The 21,030-nt window shown below is 42.5% G+C and overlaps 1 protein-coding gene across 5 annotated transcripts in view; it reads right to left on the minus strand.

Annotated features, from left to right (window-relative positions):
* Positions 1-3,433: 3,433 nt before the first annotated feature.
* LOC139364368 (uncharacterized) overlaps positions 3,434-21,030 on the minus strand; it is a 62,289-nt gene continuing 44,692 nt past the window's right edge. For 3 of the 5 annotated variants that reach the window (XR_011626098.1, XM_071100602.1, XM_071100601.1), the window contains one exon: positions 13,448-19,830. The gene's annotated coding sequence lies outside the window, so the exon portion shown is untranslated. Of the gene's footprint in view, positions 7,737-9,292; positions 13,373-13,447; positions 19,831-21,030 lie in introns of those variants that run through there. The other 2 variants (XR_011626097.1, XM_071100599.1) reach the window with 2 other exon arrangements.

Here is a 21,030-nt window from a genome sequence, read left to right on the forward strand (position 1 = left end):
AAATAGTTAAGGTTTATAAAAATCAGGCACACTTTGACAGGAGGAGAATAAATAGTTCTGAAAGAAATTTATAGTAAAAGATTGGGTCAGGGTTGGGAAAACAAATTTGTAGTGGTGCTGGTCTGTAGCACAGTAGGGGGAGGGGGTAAAGTGTGTCCAAGATCACCACTCCAAGAAACAGCCTATTTGAAACAGCTATTTAAAACTTTTCCTGATTGTTACCTTTAAACCGATTAAACCAGCAGGCAAGTGCTTGAGCAATTTTTCAAACTCGGGCAGCACCCAATCCTCCTTCAGCGAATTCCTGATGGACACTAGCTATGTATTTGCAATGTATCTACTCTCTCCCTCTTCAATGGTAGCGTTAGACAAGGTTGTTCACATTTTATTTACATAGATTTTTTTAAGGTGGGGAGAAAAGAGGAGAATATGTAGTTTATTTTCAAACACTTTGCCCTAACGTGCTATGTAACTGGTAGAAACTTTCTAGTTTCTGGCTTTGATTGAGCTCAAATCCTTCAAGAAAACGAACTTTGTAAGGAGGTTTGCTTGTGAAACTACTAACCACGTCTTCTCTAGATTAGGGCGATGGAAGGGAATTGGGATACAGGTATCACCCCTTTGGGAATACAAGGTTGCTTCCCCACCCCCTTCCTCCTGCATTTCTCCGGATAATTGCCCTCCCTCCCCTCACTAAATTGCTATTCTCAGGCCACCCCGATCCTGCAAGCCCCGCTGCCAGTTGGGATGCTGCTCTGTGTTCTTTTGGGGGTTCTCCACCTCTCTTGAGTTCAGGACAGGGCAAGGCTCTGCAGGTCTGGGCACTCACGCAGACAGAACTATTTTCCACTGCCGATGAAGCATTTGAAAAGCTGCCGGGGAGGAGGATGCGTTCCCTACCCTGCAGATCAGCTGGGTCAGAGGGACCCTGGGCGGAAAACTGACTATTGCACTGACTTAGCAGAAATCCACAAGGCAGAAAATAAAAGTCTTTGGCGGGATTTCACTTTTTAGATGAGAGGAGGGACACTCGGAGAAAAACCAAAACTAGTAAAAAATAAAATTAAAAAAAAAAAAATCCTCTAGTGGAAGAGCGTAGGAGGCAAGACCTAGAGTACATGCAATCCCATTCTCATATTGATCCGGAAAGACCCGGAACCTGGGAGGGAGCGCAGTGTAGACTTCCTGCCTGGAACTAAAATACAAAGTAGCAAATTTGAGCAGAGGGAGTTGGCGCTGATTTTCCGGGGCGATCTGCCGCTGTCCTGACTTAGGACGTTCGGAAGAGGAGGCGGGGTCGGCTCCCGGCCGCGCGGGGCTGGTGGGCGGCGCGGCGGGGGCACCCCCAGCCTCCCCAGGCCGCGCTCCCTGCCCGACCCGGCGCCATGCGGTGCAGCTCCCACCCAGCCGATCCCGCAGATCCTATCTCTAGTCCTGCTAACACCTATCATTTGAAGCCATCTTCGCTCTGTCTTCCAAATATCTCGAGCATTTTTGATTCCGCTCGCCGCTCCTTCTTATTGAGTTCTCCGTGTCTCTCTGCAACTTGTCATAACCTATAATAAAATGCCTTTTCCGTCGGGAGTTAAAGTCCAGAGGGCAGCGGTTCTATTTTCAACTGACAGCCGGGAAAAGGAGCCGCGGCGGCCTCCCTTTTGTCTGCCTCGGGGTTTAACTCCTGCGGGACCGGCCGTGGAGATCGCGCCCAGTGCCGGCAGCAGGCTCCTGGGTCCGGGGTCGGGGGAAGCCGCCACCCTAAAGACTACCCCGTCCCCAGCTCCCCGGCTCTGCTCCGCGGGGATTACAGCGCTCCGGGCACGGTTGCGGGAGAAAGTTCTGGTCCTCTGGGGCTGCATACACACGTGCTGCTCAGGCGCGTTCCTCAAAACGAGAGGCGCCTATTTGCACTTTTCCTTTTCTTCTTCTTCTTCTTTTTTAATTGGAGGGGGCCTGACCGAGAGCAACACAGGGGATAAGTGAAATAGAAGACTGATACCAAGGTCACGTAAGCCAGCCTCCCGGCAGCTTTTCACTGGGCTAGTGATGTAACTGGTTCAAACCATTTTCCTAATTAGCCAAACCCATCCTGTTATTATTTTCATAAACCTGGAATTGAAACATCAGTATTTGTTGGAGTTTTTCTGTCCCACGTGTGCAGGTGAAGGGCTAACTCAGGTGACTCTCTAATCAGATGGCCCGGGTTGGGGAGTGCGCAAATGCGGGGTTCAGTATCTCTCCCCCACCCTTGCAAAGGGATCCCGAGCTCAGGGTGTCCCGAGCTCAGGATGTCCCGTGGACCGCGTAGCCCAGGTGCGCGGTCCTCAGCACGGCCAAGTGCCCCTGAGCTGGAAGTCTGGCTTGGTCTCCTCCTGACCAACACCCCTCTCTCGCTACCGTTCCCCATTTAGAAGTTCCCCACCCCCACTTTCTTCTTACCTGACCACCTGCAGAGAAGTCGCCTTAGAATACACTAAGGTCTCCAGTGGGAGCCTGCGAGTCTCCCAGGCTTTTTTCATTTGTCTTCAACAGTTTGTGACAGAGAAGCCATGGCTTTGATGTCACCCGATATTTGGGAGTAGGCGGGTAGGACGTGGGTAGGAATAAAGAGGCAGGCAACTTGGAGAGGGAAACCAACGCAGAACCCGGGCAGCTGCCTTCCTACTGCTTTATTTTGTCCTTGGTTTATTTAAAGAAGGCGGTGGGGGCGGGCGCGGTGGCTCACGCCTGTTATCCCAGCACTTTGGGAGGCCGGGGCAAGTGGATCACCTGAGGTCAGGAGTTCGAGACCAACCTGACCAACATGGCGAAACCCTGTCTTTACTAAAAATACAAAAATTAGCTGGGCGCGGTTGCGTGCGCCTGTAATCCCAGCTACTTGGGAGGCTGAGGCAGGAGAATCGCTTGAACCGGAGAGGTGGAGGTTGCAATGAGCTGAGGTGGCGCAATTGCACTCCAGCCTGGGTGACAGAGCATGACTCCGTCTCAAAAAAATAAATAAAAATAAGAATAAAGAAGGAAGTGGGGCAGCCTCTGATGGAGATAGTGTCAGAGTGTCTCCTCCCTGACCCTTAAGGCCTCACATCCAACCCGGGAACTCCTCTTGGGGGGTTCCAAAACGAGGAGAGAGGCTAGGAGATTGTTCTCATTCAGTCAGCCATTGAAACGGAAACAGCCTACCCTGACCTGGCTTCATGGCCGGCCACCCTCCCTTCTCAGGGCATCTCGCCCCAAGAGAGATGCTCACAGTTTCCACCCAGTGCCCCCAATTCAGACTGCCTGCCTCTCACACCTCCTTGCCCACGCCTCTTACCCAATTCACACACTTTCTGCAAATTTCTTTCTGCGCTGGGAAGCTAGAAAACCTTAAGAAACAATACTTTCAAAATCCAAAACACATTCTATTCTCTAAAGGAAACCTGGAGAAATTGGCCAGCTGAATTCCGCAGATGACTTCCATTGAGGGGTAGAGTGGGAATTGGGGGCGGTGGGAATTTTGTGTCATGAACTGTGATAAGAGAGGGAACATAGAAAGATTCGATTTGAGAGTTGTGGTTATTTCACATTCCTCCACAAAGAAGTCAATTCTGCTCAGTCAAAAAGAAAAAACATTTCTGTCTTCTGCATCTGCAGACAATGGTGAGATATAGTAAGGAGAAGTTTAATATCTGGAAAAATAGGCAGAAGAGGTTTTTGTATCCGCCAAAGAAGAAAAAATTAGAAAGAATATAGAAAAAAATGCATTTGTGTTGGAGCAATCAGTTTAGAAATACTATATATACTTCATCGTTTATTGTGATCTCTCATTTCTCTTTTTATTTTATTTCTCAAGGTTGATCTCTGGGTCTCAAGCTGGGCTCTTATGAACATCTTAAAGTGGTATTTCATCATCAGTTGTGCAGGTGCTACTGACTTTATAAAGATGATTATTTCTGTCCTCTTTAATCTCTGGAAAAAGCCAGAATCCCCTTCCCCTGTGAGACCTACTTTTGGAGAAACTATGAAGCTGCAGTTACTGAAAACGGTATTCTTTTAAAATACTGGTCAGAATTACTCAGGATATATTTGAGGATCCATTCTCTCCCATTGGCTTATAGGTTCTATTCAAAGAGAAGCTATTTAGGGACATGTAAAAACCAGTAAATTTCCTGATGCACAAAAGAAAATGGTGCTTTTTGCCCACTGCCTATTTCCACTCGAAAGTGAATAATGCCCCAGTTACCACCAGGCCTGACTTGATTTATCTTGGTTAATAGGATTAACGTGTCAGCCTCTCTCAAGAATTTCTAAATGCAGATCCAGAGTGTCACTGACTCGCTGGTGTCTTTTTTCCTCTCTGATGGGCATAATGACGCACCTACAAGCAGAGGGGCCTTTGTCCGGTGGGAGCAGGCAGATTATCTGTCTCCAGTGAAATAAGGCGTGATGCAGCCACCTTTGCCAAGACTCAAAGCCAGAACCCAGTCACTATAAAATAATTGTGTCACTACCTCACCACTGTACTGTCTGTGTTTCATTTATCTTTTGACTGTAATTGAATGGTTGAAAAGCAAAAATGTAGACAAATTCCAGCTGTACTGAGATCTGTTTCTTCCTTTACTACCTCGGCCCATCATTAGATACTTTCCCTCTCTGCACAGGAGGTCAGAGTGTATAAATATAAATTGCATTTTGCATTACTTCTAGATGAGTGAAGCTGTCAAAGCAATAATATGAGCTTTCAGTCCCACATTCTACCATTTCTTTCCCATTTTTTGGCCAGGAGGTCATGTGCAAATTGAACGTGACAACCCAGAAGACATGTCCAACAGACTTGTATTGTTACTCAGTTCAGCCGCCTGGCTCATAACAACATTAAATCCACATTAGTTCCCAGTCTTCCCCAGACAGGAGCTCCTAAACACAGGACTCAGGCTTCTCAGAAAGTTTGCTTCAATGGCAACAATTCATTTCACCTGAAAGTAATAGGTGGCACTGACCTAAAATATGTTTTGCCCAAGATTCATGAAGATGTCAGACTTAGAGGGACCAGGGCAGTATCTTATTAAACAAGGAACAAGGTGAAGGGCCAAAGAGCCCTGCAACACACACACATACACACACACCCCGCCCCCCACAAGCACACACATGCGCACAGGGGAGGAGAGAGGAAAGTATACTGGCTTCTATTTGAAAGTATGAAAAATTTTGCAGTATCTGGTAGCGATGTGGTTGGAAATCATTTTTGTTGTTATTACAACAAGGAAAATGTTATTTGGGAAGCCATCTTAAAATATGGATTGGCCGTGTACTCTCATTAGCAGGTTCTTGATAGTATTGTTTTAAGAACTCACTTGCATAACAAAAAGAAATAAAGTTTTAGCAGCTTATTATCACTGTCATTAAAAGATACCCTTTCTAAGACTACATTGTAGGGAAGGGATCAGAAACTTTCATCAATTTGAAGAAAGCTGAATGACTTGGAGGATCAGTAATTGTCTATCCATGTGACCCATTCATGTCTTGCCCAGATTGCAGTGAACGGAGAGCTGTTGTTCGCTGACAGGGTGTTTGATGGTTTCTAGAAAATGAGTGGCTGTTTTCATTCTTGTTCCAAATGGACAGGTGTCTACATCAGAATTGGCAACCTGGTTGGCAGATTCAGAGTGGCCAAGGAGCAAATTGTTTATGGAGAATAAACTTCCCTCCCTCCTGTGATGACTGTGCACACGTGTGAGTGCTGGCAGTGGGGAGGAGGGAAAAGGGGAAACGTTGGAAATGGAAAGATGGATACAGGTCCGTAAAACATAAAGAGGCTGAAACCCCTTGGTTCTGAGTGGCGCCATATGCAATTGCACCTCTCTGGGAGCCCAACTTTTGCTTATCCACATTGTGATCTACGTGCATGAATAAAAGTTTGTGAAAGGCACTTAGTTTCCCTTCGGATGCTCATAACAATCTCAACAAATAAAACTAAATGAGATTTTTTGCACTTGGTTAAATCAGCAATATTTTCATTCATCTTTCTTGAAGAAAGTATCTTTATTTTCATTCCCTCAGATGAACTAAAAGTGCTTAAATACTGAATAGGAAGAAGAGGTAACTGTAAGAATCACACCTGGGAATGCCTAATCCAAAGAAGGAAATGGCCCTCTTGTCCTCAGTGGTTAAGGCCGCATGTTATCACATAATACCTAAGGGTGACCATTAGATATATAAACGTAGTTATCTCTTCTTTCACATTTACACATAATCCTTACAATCTCAAGTTATCATTCATGCTAATGGTTTTGGCTTCCTGAGTGTTATTCTAAAGCAATATATGATAATACTCTTTTAAAAAAGAAGTCATTGTAATACCCCAAGATCTGATATCTTTTATTGTCTAAGCTCTACTTTCACATGTATTAAAGTTGTGTTAAATTTTGGAAAATGTTAACAATAATAACAAAAATCTCCATGACTATGAAACTACTGCTGTCAGTATTGTTGACACTGAAGAAAGTTGCCCTTAATTTTGTGCAACATTTTATGGATATCTGTAGTTATTAGGAATGTTTAATTTTTCAATACTTATGATTGATAAACTTCCAGTCATAAGATTTTATAGTTCTTCTCCTTTGTCCTAACATTTTTCTTCTCTTCTTTTTTTTATTTTTTATTTTTTTTTTTTTTGAGCTGGAGTTTTTGCTCGTCACTGAGGATGGAGTGCAGTGGCACTATCTCGGCTCACTGCAACCTCCGCCTCCCGGGTTCAAGCAGTTCTCCTGCCTCAGCCTCCCGAGTAACTGGGATTACAGGTGCGCACTAACACACCTGGGTAATTTTTGTATTTTCAGTAGAAATGAGGTTTCAGCACATTGGCTAGGCTGGTCTTGAACTCTTAACCTCAAGTGATCCACCCACTTCAGCCTCCCAAAGTGCTGGGATTATAGGCATGAACCACCACATTTGGCCTCTTTTCTTAATAAAATAATTTGTGTAAACCTGACATCAATTTTCAGTTCATTTCTACTCTACTACACGGCCAGAAATTTTAACAATGAAGATGAAAGACTTTGGAGTGAAGCTAACTCCTCCTCCACCTCTGTATGATGCATTCTGTGACCTTGGGCACATCATTTAATTCTCTAGGCCTCAGTTTCTTCAACTGTAAAATGGGAATGTTAATAGTCTTATTTTACAAACTTGTTTGAAGATTTGTGACATGCTTACCCAGTTGTGTGAAGATTTGTGACATGCTTTCCATGTTTTAGGAGCAGAGTAAATTCTCAATCAGAGTTAAACACCGTTGTTTCTGTTGATGATGGTGATGGTTTTGTAACCTCAAAGTGTCGATATCTTCATCTTCATCCATGAAACAGAAACACCACCACCCAAAGGGTTATAGACCATATTTAAGTTTAGTTAAAGAGTGTAACGCGTTTGACATAGTGGCTGAAGCAGAGCCTTCAATAAAGAAGTGGTGAGTTTCTTGCTGCTTTATTCAGGGAACCAGTGAAAATCAATGAAGTATTCACTGTGGAAAGAAAGTCCATTCTTCAAGAGTTCCACTTGATAGTTCTTCAAGTTTGACTCTAGAGGCTTAACTGGTAGAAAATGGCATGAATGAAGCCAAAGTTGAGAATCATGCCCGCTTAGCCTCCTTTGTTCTGTGACCACAACTCATACCAGCTGTCACATGAATTCACACGTCTGGGTAGTAGTGAGACACCTCAGCAAGAGTGGTGGGGGTGGACAGCCCAAGTCCACTTCTGTTCCTGAAAAATAAATTACATGAAATAAAACTCCAGGTACATGGTTTGCTGATCCAAAAAACGTGTCTTAGAATCAGAAGGAGGATGTAGAGAGTTTAAGTGTAATGCTTACTTCCTCATATGATTAATTTACTTGTAGAGATAGGATCACACCTTTTTTATATTTGCATTTGCACAGAAACTTTGGTGCCATCTAAAGATTCTTCTTAAAGGACCCCAAAGGCACACTCAAGTCAACAGCCTTCAGCCCCTGCAGGAAGAATCAGCACTTCTCTGAAAGCTTTCTCTGCCTGGAAAAGAGCCATCAGTTTTGGCTCTTTGAGAATTTTACATTGAGCCAATAACAAAATTGTATCAAAGCCTTTGGGGGCTCCATATATCCCAAATGCAATTCATGTTGAGAATAATATTCCATAGCTTCAGAAATCCCTTTGTAGATCAGAGTTCATGAATATAACCTCCTCTGGGGAGAAAAGAAGAACGGAAAGTTTCCAATCCAAAACTGTGTGTAACACAACTAAATAAGATTCTTGTCATGACTTATTCTGTATTTAAAACCAAGGATTCCTCAACTGATTAGATAGAAAAATGGGTTGTTCAGAAAGCCCCAATTGCATCAGATTTGTGTGTGTGTGTGTGTGTGTGTGTGTGTGTGTCACTTGCATCAACACTGTTCAGTGATGTTTAAAACCTCTAATGTCTTCAGTTCAGCAAGAAAGCCAAATGGAATTGGGTTTGATCCATTTTCTCTAAACATAGTTGCCTCATTCTCTAAGAGTAAATTGGATTTGGTGAAGATTAAAAGGAAGGCAAAGAGAAGTAACTTCTCTACCAGTTATCACTGACGACCCACACAGCCAAGTGTTTGGCATGTGCCTGTTGTCTGTTTTTCTGACCGTAGGGAGCAGCTCAAATGACAGGCACACAGATGGACGCGTTGTGTGATTAATGGCGTCTCCCAGGCCTGGTGGAGGGGATGCAGGAAATGGTGGCATATACAAGCGAATCCTCTTTTTGGTTTAGTGCTCCCTCCACGGTTGGAAGTAGAGAAGAATCAGGAGAAATTCCAGCCTCATTGTTTGCTAGAAAATATGAAGGTACCCTTCTTTCTTTTTCAGGAATCACTTGCCAAAACCAGGACTTTAATGGGATACCACACCGGCTTCCTGATTTGCCATCAAAATTATATTCTCTCTCCCTCCCTCCTCCTCTTCCTTTCATCCTTTGTTCCTTCCTCTCTCTTTCTTTGTTCTTTTCTTTTTCTTTGCCTTTTTTTTTCTCTCTCTCTCTCATACACTACCTCACCTCAGCAGCCTCAAAGTGGATCACTAGAGTTAGCTCTCTGTAAAGTCTCTGAGGAGTGAAACAAAGTGTGTGGAGCTGGCTGGGTGTGGGGGCTCACGCCTGTAATCCCAGCACTTTGGGAGGCCGAGGTGAGCAGATCACCTGAGGTCAGGAGTTCGAGACCAGCCTGGTCAACATGGCGAGACCCTGTCTCTACTAAAAATACAACAAAAAATTAGCCAGGCGTCATAGTGCACAACTGTAATCCCACCTACTTGGGAGGCCAAGGCAGGAGAATCACTTGAACTCAGGTAGCAGAAGTTGCAGTGAGCCAAGATCGTGCCACTGTACTCCAGCTTGGGTGACAGAGTGAGATTCTGTCTAAAACAAAACAAAAAAAAAAGTGTGTGGATCTGGGAAAGGCAGGAGCAGGCGGCATGAAGGCCTAGGGACCCCCAACCTCATCAAGTAGATTCCCCTACCACTTTCTCACCAAGGGGATCATTCTTGGGTCTGGTGCTTCTAATGTGTCAAGAACAAGAGATCATAATTTCATCATTAAAAATGGGTCAAACACAAGGCCATATCCTCAGGATCATGAAGATGAGATTCTTTCCTTGGCTTTACATTTTAATTTATTTTGTTTTTATTTTTATATTTTGAGACAGTGTGTTGCTCAGTTGCCCAGGCTGGAGTGCAGTGGCAAGATTACTGCTCACTGCAGCCTCAGTCTTCTGGGCTCAAACAGATCCTCCTGCTTCAGCCTCGAAAGTAGCTGGGGTTACAGGTGGGTGCCACCATATCCAGTTAATTTTTTAAAATTTTGTGTAGAGACAGTGTCTCACTATGTTGCCCAGGCTAGTCTTGGACTCATAGGCTCAAGCGATCCTCTTGCCTCAGCTCACAGCTGTGAGCCACCTCTCCCAGCCTAATTTATTTTGAATAGCAAATATTAATAGAGACATTGAAATGGCTTTTTAAAAATTAGCTTCTCTTTGAAAAGATAATAAAAACATGCAAAAAGTAGAAAGGGGTGAAAATATTTTTCCAGTCCTATCTCCCAGCCCCTCTTACTCAAGTTCATCAATGTCCCTTTTAAAAAGTCAATAGGCTTTTTTTTTTTTGGTAAGGAGTTTTAGGTTTATAGAAAAATTGAATGGAAAGCACAGAGATATATATTTCCTCATCAGTTTCCCCTGTTGTTAACATTTTCCATTAGTCTTCATTTGTTACAACTGATGAGCCAATATTGATACATTATTATTAAGGAAGGTTCATAGTTTACATTAGGGTTCACTTCTTGGTGTTGTACATTCTATGGATTTTGACAAAGGTATAGTGACATATATCCATCATTACAATATCATAGAAAATAGTTCTACTGCTTTAAAAATCTTCTGTGGGCCAGACGTGGTGGCTCACACCTGTAATCCCTGGCGCTTCGGGAGGCTGAAGTGGGAGGATCACTTGAGGTCAGGAGTTCGAGACCAGCCTGGTCAACATGGTGAAACCCTGGCTCTACTAAAAACACAAAAATTAGCCAGTGTAGTGGTGTGCACCTGTAGTCCCAGCTACTCGGGAGGCTGAGGCAGAAAAACCGCTTGAACCCAGGAGGTGGAGGTTGCAGTCAGCCAAGATCGCACCACTGCACTCCAGACTAGGTGACAAAGCTAGATTCCATCTCAAAAAAATAAAAAAAAAAAAAAGAGAGAGAGAGAGAGCAAAAAATCTTCTGTGTTCTGCCTGCCTATTCAACCCTCCCTTTCCCTAAAACCCCTGGAAACCACTGGGTTTTTGTTTGTTTGTTTGTTTTACTGTCCCTATAGTTTTGCCTTTTCAAGGCTGTCAGAGCTGGGATCATACAGTATGTAGACTTTTCATATAGGCTTATTTTACTTAGCAATGTGCTTTACTATTATTATTATGCCTAAGCTGTGCAAAAGCTCATCTCTTATTATTGATGAATAATATTCCATTGTCTGGATGTATCACAGTTTGTTTATCCATTTACCTATTAAAGGACACCTTGGTTGCTTCCAAGATTTGGCAATTATGAATAAAGCTGCTATACACATTCATGTGCAGGTTTTTCTGTGGACATAAATTTTCAACTCATTTGAGTAAATACCAAGAAGTGTGATTGCTAGATCATATCGTAAGAGTATGTTTAGTTTTGCTTTCCACCCCAATGTCCCTTTCGGTAGTTTGCAAGTGCGTGTTAGCACAATAGGTACTTAGCGGAGATGGAGATGCAGCCCCTGCCAATAGCTCCAGATGGACACCAAGGCAAGCGCTGCCTCCATCTAGAGGAACATGGGGTTCACTGTGAGGAGCATGAACTCCATCAGGCTACAGGGGAGGTTTGCGATTTACTTGGTCTGCGACCTCAGGCAAATTGCTTACCTTTTTCATGCTTTTGTTTTCTCAACAGTAATTAGGCTTGGTAATAGCACCCAGACAGTAGGTTCTGAGAATTACCTGAAATATTCCATGCACATCTTAGTGCAACACTTGGTACAAGTAAGTGCTCAGTAAATGTTAGGCATTTTTATTTCACATGACGTAAACCAGCATCTTTTCTCCCAAAACAGCCAGTACGTTCTTTAGAGATAAATTCATGTGGCAGTGCATTCGGGAACACCCATGACAGAACAACTAGACACACTGAGGAATCTGGTGAGAAACAAATGTGTAGCAGTTAAAATAAAGGAAAATTAAAACTAGGAAGAAAATGTCCTTAAGTGAAATTGCTTCCTCCTCGGAGGTTTTGGTCCACGGTATAAATTTCGCACTCCACTCTCAACCCTGGTTCCCGTTACTGACTTGGTGGCTCAGGATCCCCTACGATCAGTTCTGGACTGTGAGCTGCCCTGTCTCTGGTGGTCTGACAAAGCCTGACCCCAGACACCCAGGCTAGCCTGGCACCCCCACAAGGTGAACAGCATCCTCATCCCAATGGCCTGGCTGATGTTCGTGCTTTTTCTTTTTTCAGGCAACTCTGCAGGCAGGTGGGAGAAAGGGCATAAAGCCATCCATGTGATTTTAAAACAATTTATTTGAGTGGTTCTTATGCAATGACATAGCGATAGGTGCTAACAATGCAAAATAAATGCGCCATGACTGTATCTTCTTTGTACTGGGTTCATTTTGAAAATTAACAAGTAAACAAAAGAAACAATTTTTCTCCTGAGCATCCCTGATTAATAATCTATGGTTCCCTACATTGCAGACACTCCAGTGGAAATGGAAACATTTGAGTTTGTCTACCAGCTGAATTGCCTTCATGATATCAAATAACTAGTTTTCCTGTTTTAACTGCACAGGCAGGGCTTAGGTGTCAGGAGGTCAGAGCATACGGAATTTTTTTTTTTTCATCTAAGATAAACAGTGAAACCCAATAACTTATGCAGGGCAAGTGGCTCCAAAACAGACACTCACTAATATGAGTTATATCGGCATTAATAAAGCGTGGCACCAAGGGCATATTTGGATCAAAATATTTGGAATAAGTGCAAAACTAAAAGATGACAGCAGAGCTCAGAATTCTGCCTAGGAATTACAACGTAGGCTTGACAAGTTGAACTGTAGGAGACAGGGGTCTTCAGGAGTCCCCCAAAGACATGACTATAGTCATGTTTTAGGATTGTTCAGCTCATTAGTCCCGTGGGAAGAAGGATGGAAAGAGGGCAGGGGATCTGAATGAGCAGAATCTTTCTTGTTTAGCCTCCTTACCCCACTCAGGTGTCCGTCATAATTCCTGGTACAATTCAATAAAGAGTTGTGAGACAAAGGAAAGGAAGAACAAAGGAAACAAGAAAATAATCAATCCCAAGGACAGGACTCTCACGCTAAATTTGCTTTGAGTGTAATACAGCCCAGAAAAATTTCTTCATTTCTAGAACCTTCTGTGCCTTAAGGTCCAGGCTTGTGAGTCTGGGTAATGACTAACGACACAGTCTCCAGAATCAGACTAACTTGACGTGGGGTCTGGGATTCATATTTCACTAACCCTGTGACTGAACAGTTCTTCCCTAAGGCTCAATTTCCCTAGTTTTGAAATAGAAATAAGAAATGTGAAATAGGAACATATTGCCTCCAGATTCTGTAAGGATTACATACAATAATAATGCTTAGCACAGTCTGATGCATAGTGAGTGCTCGGTCTAGGTCATTATTACATTATTGTTGTCATCATAGCTATTCTGAATTGACTACCCCCGTTATGGAATTTTTTCTATCTGAAACTGGAAATAAGAAAGGGATTAGGCCGGGCGCGGTGGCTCAAGCCTGTAATCCCAGCACTTTGGGAGGCCGAGACGGGCGGATCACGAGGTCAGGAGATCGAGACCATCCTGGCTAACACGGTGAAACCCCGTCTCTACTAAAAAATACAAAAAAAAAAAAAAAAAAAAAAAAAGAAAGGGATTAGAGGCAAGGTTCAGACATGGACACTGGGGCTGGATATTCGGGCATCCTTAGATGCCCTCAGCTGTGCTGGATCAGCCACTTAATTCAGTTTTGAGGACTTTCTCTGCAAAAGACTCCAAAAGGGGTTCTGGGGAATATGTAGGGATCCAGAGGAATATAGTGTTGTCCAGGCCTGATAAGCGCATTATCTGCCCAGGGTGATTCCACAAGCATTGCTGTCCAGTTCAAGTTGCTGTTATGTAAAGTTCACTTCAAAATAAATGATGGGCCTCTTTGAATCTGAATTAACACATATCATCCTGACCCTGAGATCAGCCTGACCAACGTGGTGAAATCTCATCTCTACTAAATACAAAAAATTAGCCAGGCATGGTGGCACATGCCTGTAATTCCAGCTACTTGGGAGTCTGAGGCAGGAGAATCACTTGAACCTGGAAGGTGGAGGTTGCAGTGAGCTAAGATTGCACCATTGCATTCCAGCCTGGGCAACAGGAGTGAAATTCTACCAAAAAAAAAAAAAGTGCTAAAGTCCGAAACCGGATGATGACTGAGGAGCCTACACTGACTCCCTCAACCGAGCCCCAGAATATATCCCTACCTTTGCAAAAAAGAATCTGCATGTTTGATAGTCCTTCTAACCATTTGTTTTTGTTAGCCCAAACAGAAAAAGACATTGAAGGCTCAACCAAGAGAGATAAGCAGATAGTTAATTAGACTTGAAATTGAAATGACTCAGCAAGATTTAAAATGATTTGGGAAAAGGGGATGGACCCAGGCCGCACTCTTTTTAGAAGCAAGTCAGGCCTCCATCAGGCAGAGCTATGCCCAGCTCTGAGGAGGCCTTTTCCAGCAAATTTTCTTCCCCATTTGAAGCCAAATGTCCCTTGATCTGCTGTCAGTCCTGGAGACGTTGTGAACGAAGAGTGGAGGGGTATTGGGCTTTTATCTCTCCATGCAATCAGAGCCATGCAATTATCTTTCTGCACTAATAGAAGGATGGGCAAAGAGAACATGACCCCAACCTTTAATTTCCTCTCATTGTCAACATAGTGACCCTTCCCCTGGGTGGGAAATCTCAAATTGCTTAATTTTTATGACTTTTATGGCTTCGGCTACCAAGTGAGAAATCGAGAGAGAGAGATGGAGAGAAAGTTTAAAAGTATTCAGGCCAGGTGCAGTGGATCACGCCTGTAATCCCAGCACTTTGGGAGACCAAACAGGAGGACAGCTTGAGAAAGGGAGTACGAGGCCAGCCTGGGAAACCCCTACCTGCACAAAAAAATAAAAATTAGCTGGGTGTGGTGGTACATGCCTGTAGTCCAGTCTACTTGGGAGGGTAACACAGGAGGACTACTTGAGCCCAGGAGTTTAAGGCTACAGTGAGCTATGATTGTGTCACTGCACTCCAGCCTGGGTGACAGAGTAAGACTCTGTCTCTAAAAACAGTTATTTTAGTTAAAATTAAAATTTAAAGTATCAAGTACCTGAAAAAGTGTTTTATATGGTATCCCTAAATTGTATGTCCCTAATGCTGAGAGGAGAGCCCTTAAAGACAAATCTCTCTGCACCTGGTGAGCCTCTTTGCCAATTCACAACCCTCGTAGCCTCCAGTGCACTCAGCTCACCCCACTGGAATGCCCATGTCACATGTTCATGTCCTCATTTAGGGAGAGGGGACAGGGATGCAGACATTTAGTATATTCTTGAATTTCTAATGTTCCCCTCTTTAGAGTTCTGTAGCTATGTCAGATAATTTTATTATAATGACTCCAACTCTACCTAATCTTCGCTAGATGTAGGAAAAAGAACACCCTATCTCCCCCAACTAGTTCTGGCATTAGTTTTGTTTTCAAAGTAATGACCAGCACTCCAAGCCTGGATAGACTTGCTGGAGAACTCTCCACCTGGAGCCCTGTCCATCAGCCTTGCTGGAATTCCTTCAGCTCCTCTGTGATGAACACCTTCTGGTTTGAGGATGATTTTTTATTCTTCCCTTACTTCCTCCCCCTGGCCACTTCCACACATCTTTCACACATTAGCTTTAGCATCATTTCCCACAGGAAACCCTCACAGCCACACGTGCTCCTTGTCCATGCATCTATGGCTCCTCCTGGATGACTCCTAATACAAATGCTTTTGGCTGCCTGGTTTTGCTCTGCAAGTTCAGGGATCATGTCTATCTTTTCAGTGTGCCTAGCACAATAACCTTTGATGAAAGTGAAAAAAAGAAGGAAAAGAGGGAGAGAAGGAGGAAGGCAGGAAAAGAAGAAGGAAGGGAAGGAAGAAGGTAGAGAGGAAGGGCAGAAAAAGAGATCAGAGTGGGGCGCAGTGGTGGCTCAAGCCTGTAATCCCAGCACTTTGGGAGGCCGAGGCAGGTGGATTAACTGAGATTAGGAGTTCGAGATCAGCCCAGCCATCATGGTCAAACCCTATCTTTACTAAAAATACAAAAGAAAAAAAAAATAGCCGGGCATAGTGGCATGCACCTGTAGTCCCAGTTACTTGGGAGGCTGAGGCAAGAAAATTGCTTGAACCCGGGAGGCAGAGGTTGCAGTGATCCAGGATCATGCCACTGCCCTCCAGCTTGGGTGACAGAGTGAGACTGTGTCTCAAAAAAAAACAAAAAAGAAAAGAAAAGAAAAGAAAAAGATCACTGCAGAGCCATTCCCAATTTGTCATACCCTAAATATGCTATCTCCCCCTTCCCCATTTTTCTCTCTCCTCATTCTTCTCACAGAAACTCCAAAATTAAAATAAAATTAAAATCAATCTGTCTGTGAGTACCCCAGTTTGGTCTGTATTGTGGGGATTTGTTTGTTTTTGTCATTCTACACCCTGCCTCCACAAATTCAAGTGTATTTCAAAGCCAATGTACTGGACGAGTGTGAAGCAGCAGGTCCCTCTCACACACATCCCAATAAATAAATGACAAGATCTGTTTTATTGAAATATGATTTTTTAATTTAGGGCTTGAAAATCTTACAAAAGTTGTCTTAAGCCATCAAATACTTCTATCTGGACAGTGACATTGCAAAACTAATAAAATGAAAAACACTAGAAATATTATTTGGAGGTGCAGGGAGATGAGGCACATTTTGGGGCAAATGTAAAGAAAACATAGTACTTGGATAGTTAGATGTTTTATTTATATTTTTGTTTCATTAGCAACTAATGGTTGAGGTGCCTATTTATTTAATAAAGTAGACGTGTATTTCATTTAATAAAAAGAAACTTCTCCCCCTCCCCAAGGAATGTAGAAATTGGAACAAAGATACACCAAAGCCCTGTTAGGACATTTTCCACGGGATTAAAAACAAATCCCAAACTGTACAATGCTGTAAGAGGGGGACATTACACTGTATGTAAGTGTGACTAGATAAAAATCTTTCATCATGGGGAGGGGGGAGGGGGGAGGGGGGAGGGGGGAGGGATTGCATTGGGAGTTATACCTGATGTAAATGACGAGTTGATGGGTGCTGACGAGTTGATGGGTGCAGCACAGCAACATGGCACAAGTATACATATGTAACAAATCTGCACATTATGCACATGTACCCTAGAACTTAAAGTATAATAATAATTAAAAAAAAATCTTTCAAGGAAACTTTCCGTTGCTTTGGATGAATTTCCCTCTTTTGTGCAGAGAAATCAAGAGAATGAAAAAAAGAGGGAATATAATACAATAGCATTATAGAAAAGAATAATACATGTTCACTTGGATTGGTGTCTTCATCTTTCACTTCTTCACCTTAAGAAATGTAGTGCAGGAATGGCTGAATTCCAGGGCAGAGCAAGAAATAAAGTGCAGTGTAGATTTGATCATGACAGGAGATTTCAAAAGTCAGAATTACTAAGCCTGGACTGAAAAATAAGAGAGATTTACTTAGGCATTAAAGGTATGTACTAGGCAGTAAAACCGATAGATCCTTATTACATTGTGCCATAAGAGACTGGGCCACTCAGAGAAGTTAATGCTAAGGAAATTTAAAGCAAGTTATAGGCAATACTTCTTCACTTGGTAGAATTCATGCTGAGGAATTTGCTGCCACCGGCAGCCATAAAATCAATCACTGAGTTGGATTTTTTCAAAGGGCCAGGATAATGTATGACCTACTCTTCTGGCTAGTTGGGGAGGACAGAAGCAATCAATTTGCCTGCTTCTAGGATATCACAGTTGATTACAAGTGGGGTCAGCAAAAGGATGTCCCCCACACTTGATCAGGATAATTAAAAAGTGTTTGCCCATGCTCACAGGTCCTAGAAGAAGACTGGAAATAGGATAGGATCAAATGGCCTGATCCAACTTGACAGATTTTGACCAGAACAAAGAATTAAGCAACACACACACAAACACACAAATCAATCCCAGCAACAAATTAAAGATGTTCCTCAAATATTTTTTCATAGAAGCAATTTTGTTCCTGGTAATAGAAATATTACACAGTGTTTTTGTTTTTATCTCACTCTCCAGCAAGTATTTTCAAAGTTCATCTGCTAAACTTGAAAACAGCTAGCATGCATAACTTTCTTTTCCCCAAAAGAGAGTAGAGTGTAGTTGAAAAGTTGTGAGTAAACTACAAATATCAGCAAGATGATGTTAATTTTGAGGTTATGTTGAATGTCAGTAGGAAAGTCCTTTGATAAAGTCATCACAGTTTGAATTCAGATTTTTGTTGTTGTTTTTTAGCTATTATCGTCCCCATCTCTTTAACTTTTTTTTTCTTTTATTAAAATAGGATAAAGTCGCCAGGACTTCACTTTGTGCTACTGCAAATGCATCAAAACCAATATTGTGTCTTTGGCATTCTAATCCATGAACTCCTGAAAGAGAAACCAAAAAGCATGTCAGGTATGGTTAGAGCCCACATTTTCATTTGGGGGCAGAAGCATGTCACACAGTCTTCTAAAAATATAAATTTTGCTTTAAAAATGACACAACAAAATAAAATCCTGACTAAGTCGTGGTAAAAAGTAGTCTTTGAATTTGAATAAAGTGTAGCAGTGCTGCAAAGGCAAAGAAAATGTTTCATTTTCACTTCTTGAGAACCAGGAAGCGTTACAGACTTTAACGGACAAAGACCTGTCTGATTTCATTACCTATGTTAAAGATAGAGCAAAAGTAAAGATAAGGGGAGTCTGAAATCTCTTCCATGGTAAACCACCATAATTTCCAATAGCTGTTATAATTTGTAGCTTAAATACATGCTTATTTTGATAAGCATGTTTTAGTGAAACATTGTCCTGACTACTCCACCGTTGCCTTCCACCACCCTTCCCACCCCACAAAAAGAGATGAAAGAGTTGCTGTCTTCATGTAAATGTCAGGGGAGTGCTCTATAGTTGCCATGGCACTGCAATAGAAGCTCTGCAGGGCATTCCTGAATCAGCTCACAGGACACCTAACTGCTACAGCCTTTTTTGTGGAGGGGGACTCTCTGGAGCCAGACCACCTGGGATCCAGTTCTGCCTCTGCCTGTCATCAGCTGGGTTTCCCTGTGGAAGTCATTTACCTCCCCTTGTCTCAATATCCTCACCTATAAAATGGGCAGAACAATACTGCCTACAGCATAGGATTGTTAGACGTTTAAATCACTATAATATAACTAGAATTGTGCTTGGCACGTCGTGAAGTGCTGAGTCATTGTTGCTTTCATTTAGTCCCCAGAAAGCCTGGTGCTAAGGGAATTTATCTTTCCACTGGGAGACAGAGGAACAGTGGGGTCACTTCCACTTTCATGAACTTACGGGTAGGCATGGGAGAAGTTTTCACTGTTATACTCTCTTAGGCATTAAACATATGTACTAGGCAGTAAAACTGATAGATCCTTATTACATTGTGCCATAAGAGACTTGGCCACTCAGAGAAGTTAACGCTAAGGAAATTTAAAGCAAGTTATAGGAAATACTTCTTCACTTGGTAGAATTCATGCTGAGGAATTTGCTGCCACCAGCAGCCATAAAATCAATCACACAACCAGCAACCTATTTTGGCCCTAATTCCTTATGCCCCTCTCCTGTCAGGTTTCTCCTAGAATTCTGCACGCCATAAACCAGCGAAGTTCATTCCATCCTCACAGCCCTTGCATCCTCTCTTTGGGCCTGAAATAGTTACCTCTTCCCTCCTCCCAGCAAACACTGACTTGCTAATCCACAGTCATTGGTCAGCCCTCTGCTTAGATGTCACCGTCTCTGAGAAGAGTTTCCACAGTCTGAGTTTGGTGCTCCTCATGCATGTGCTCACATTCTCCCTATACTTCCATCACCATCCTTCATTGCCTGTTTACTTTTCTGTATCCACCATGAGAATGCAAGTTCACTTGGCAGGGATTTGGTCTTGTTCTTCCACACTTGTTCTTATTCATTTCTGACAGGCTGTTCAATGGTCCTGAATGAATGAAAGAATCAACCACAGTCAACAGGAAAGACTGCACCTTCCCAGAACATGCTATTTTCATTTACCTTTACTCTACAAAACCACCAGGATCTACCGAATGAAACTGATGTTTTGACCATTACTATATTCAAAGCCAACCTTACAGAAGAACCAGTGTTGGAGGTATATGGAAATAATTGGTTCATCTCTAATAAAACTAACACTGGGAAAAATCTGTAATGCACTAAAACTGAGGAAAGTTCAAAACAAAGTAAAATAGGAGAAATGCTTTCATTGGGGCTTATTTAGTCTAGGAAGAAAGACTCAGATGGTTACTTTTGTTTCACTGTTTTTAACATGGCTATATACTTAATTATTTAATCAAATTGTAGAGTTCAGATTTATTTCTTAGAATATACCAATTACTCTTACTCTTACAATCTTTGGAACATATATAACATATACTTGGCTTTGTGATGGACAATCAGAATGGGGAGAAAAGCTATTAGAAGTTTAGCAAGGTAAACAACTGATTGGGGCAATTCACCCTTGCCCCCTACCCATGCTTGAAAGATGTGGTTAATAGAGGCAGAAGCTTGGCACAGTACAGATGAATGATTCAGTTCTTCATTTCTCTTTGTGAATGCAGGTTGAATCTGGATTTGGACATATACAACAAAAATGACATAACTGATACATTCAAGCAGGAGAGATATACGAGGCCCTGCCAAGTGCCATTCATGTGTTACTTCGTTTAATCATCACAAAAATCCTATGAGGCAAAGAATGATTTAACAATATAGATGAGTAATCTGAGGCTACATGATTAAGAAATCTGCCTGAGGTCACACAACAAGCAATCAGCAGAACCAGCCTTCAAACCCTTAGTCTTTGGATTCCAGAGTTTTTCCCAGTCACTTCTAGCCAACACTGCCACCCTCACCCAAACTCAGGCACCTTGAGAACAACCTGAGGTCTAGAATCTGAAGACTTACATTAATTATTGCTCATATCAGCTTGAGTAGTTCACCTCATCTCTCTGGATCTCTATTTCATCACCTATGATATGAGAATAATAATATGATCTGCCCTACCTGCCTTCCAAAGCTTCCATGAAAATCAAGTGAGATGGTTTACATGCCAGAAGTTAGAAAACAGGAATGTGTTATACAAATATCAGTTGATAAATTTTATTTAAAAGCATAGTCTGGG

The sequence above is a fragment of the Macaca nemestrina genome, chromosome 7 (genome assembly GCF_043159975.1).
Source record: "Macaca nemestrina isolate mMacNem1 chromosome 7, mMacNem.hap1, whole genome shotgun sequence".
In the NCBI taxonomy this organism is placed as follows: Eukaryota; Metazoa; Chordata; class Mammalia; order Primates; family Cercopithecidae; genus Macaca; species Macaca nemestrina.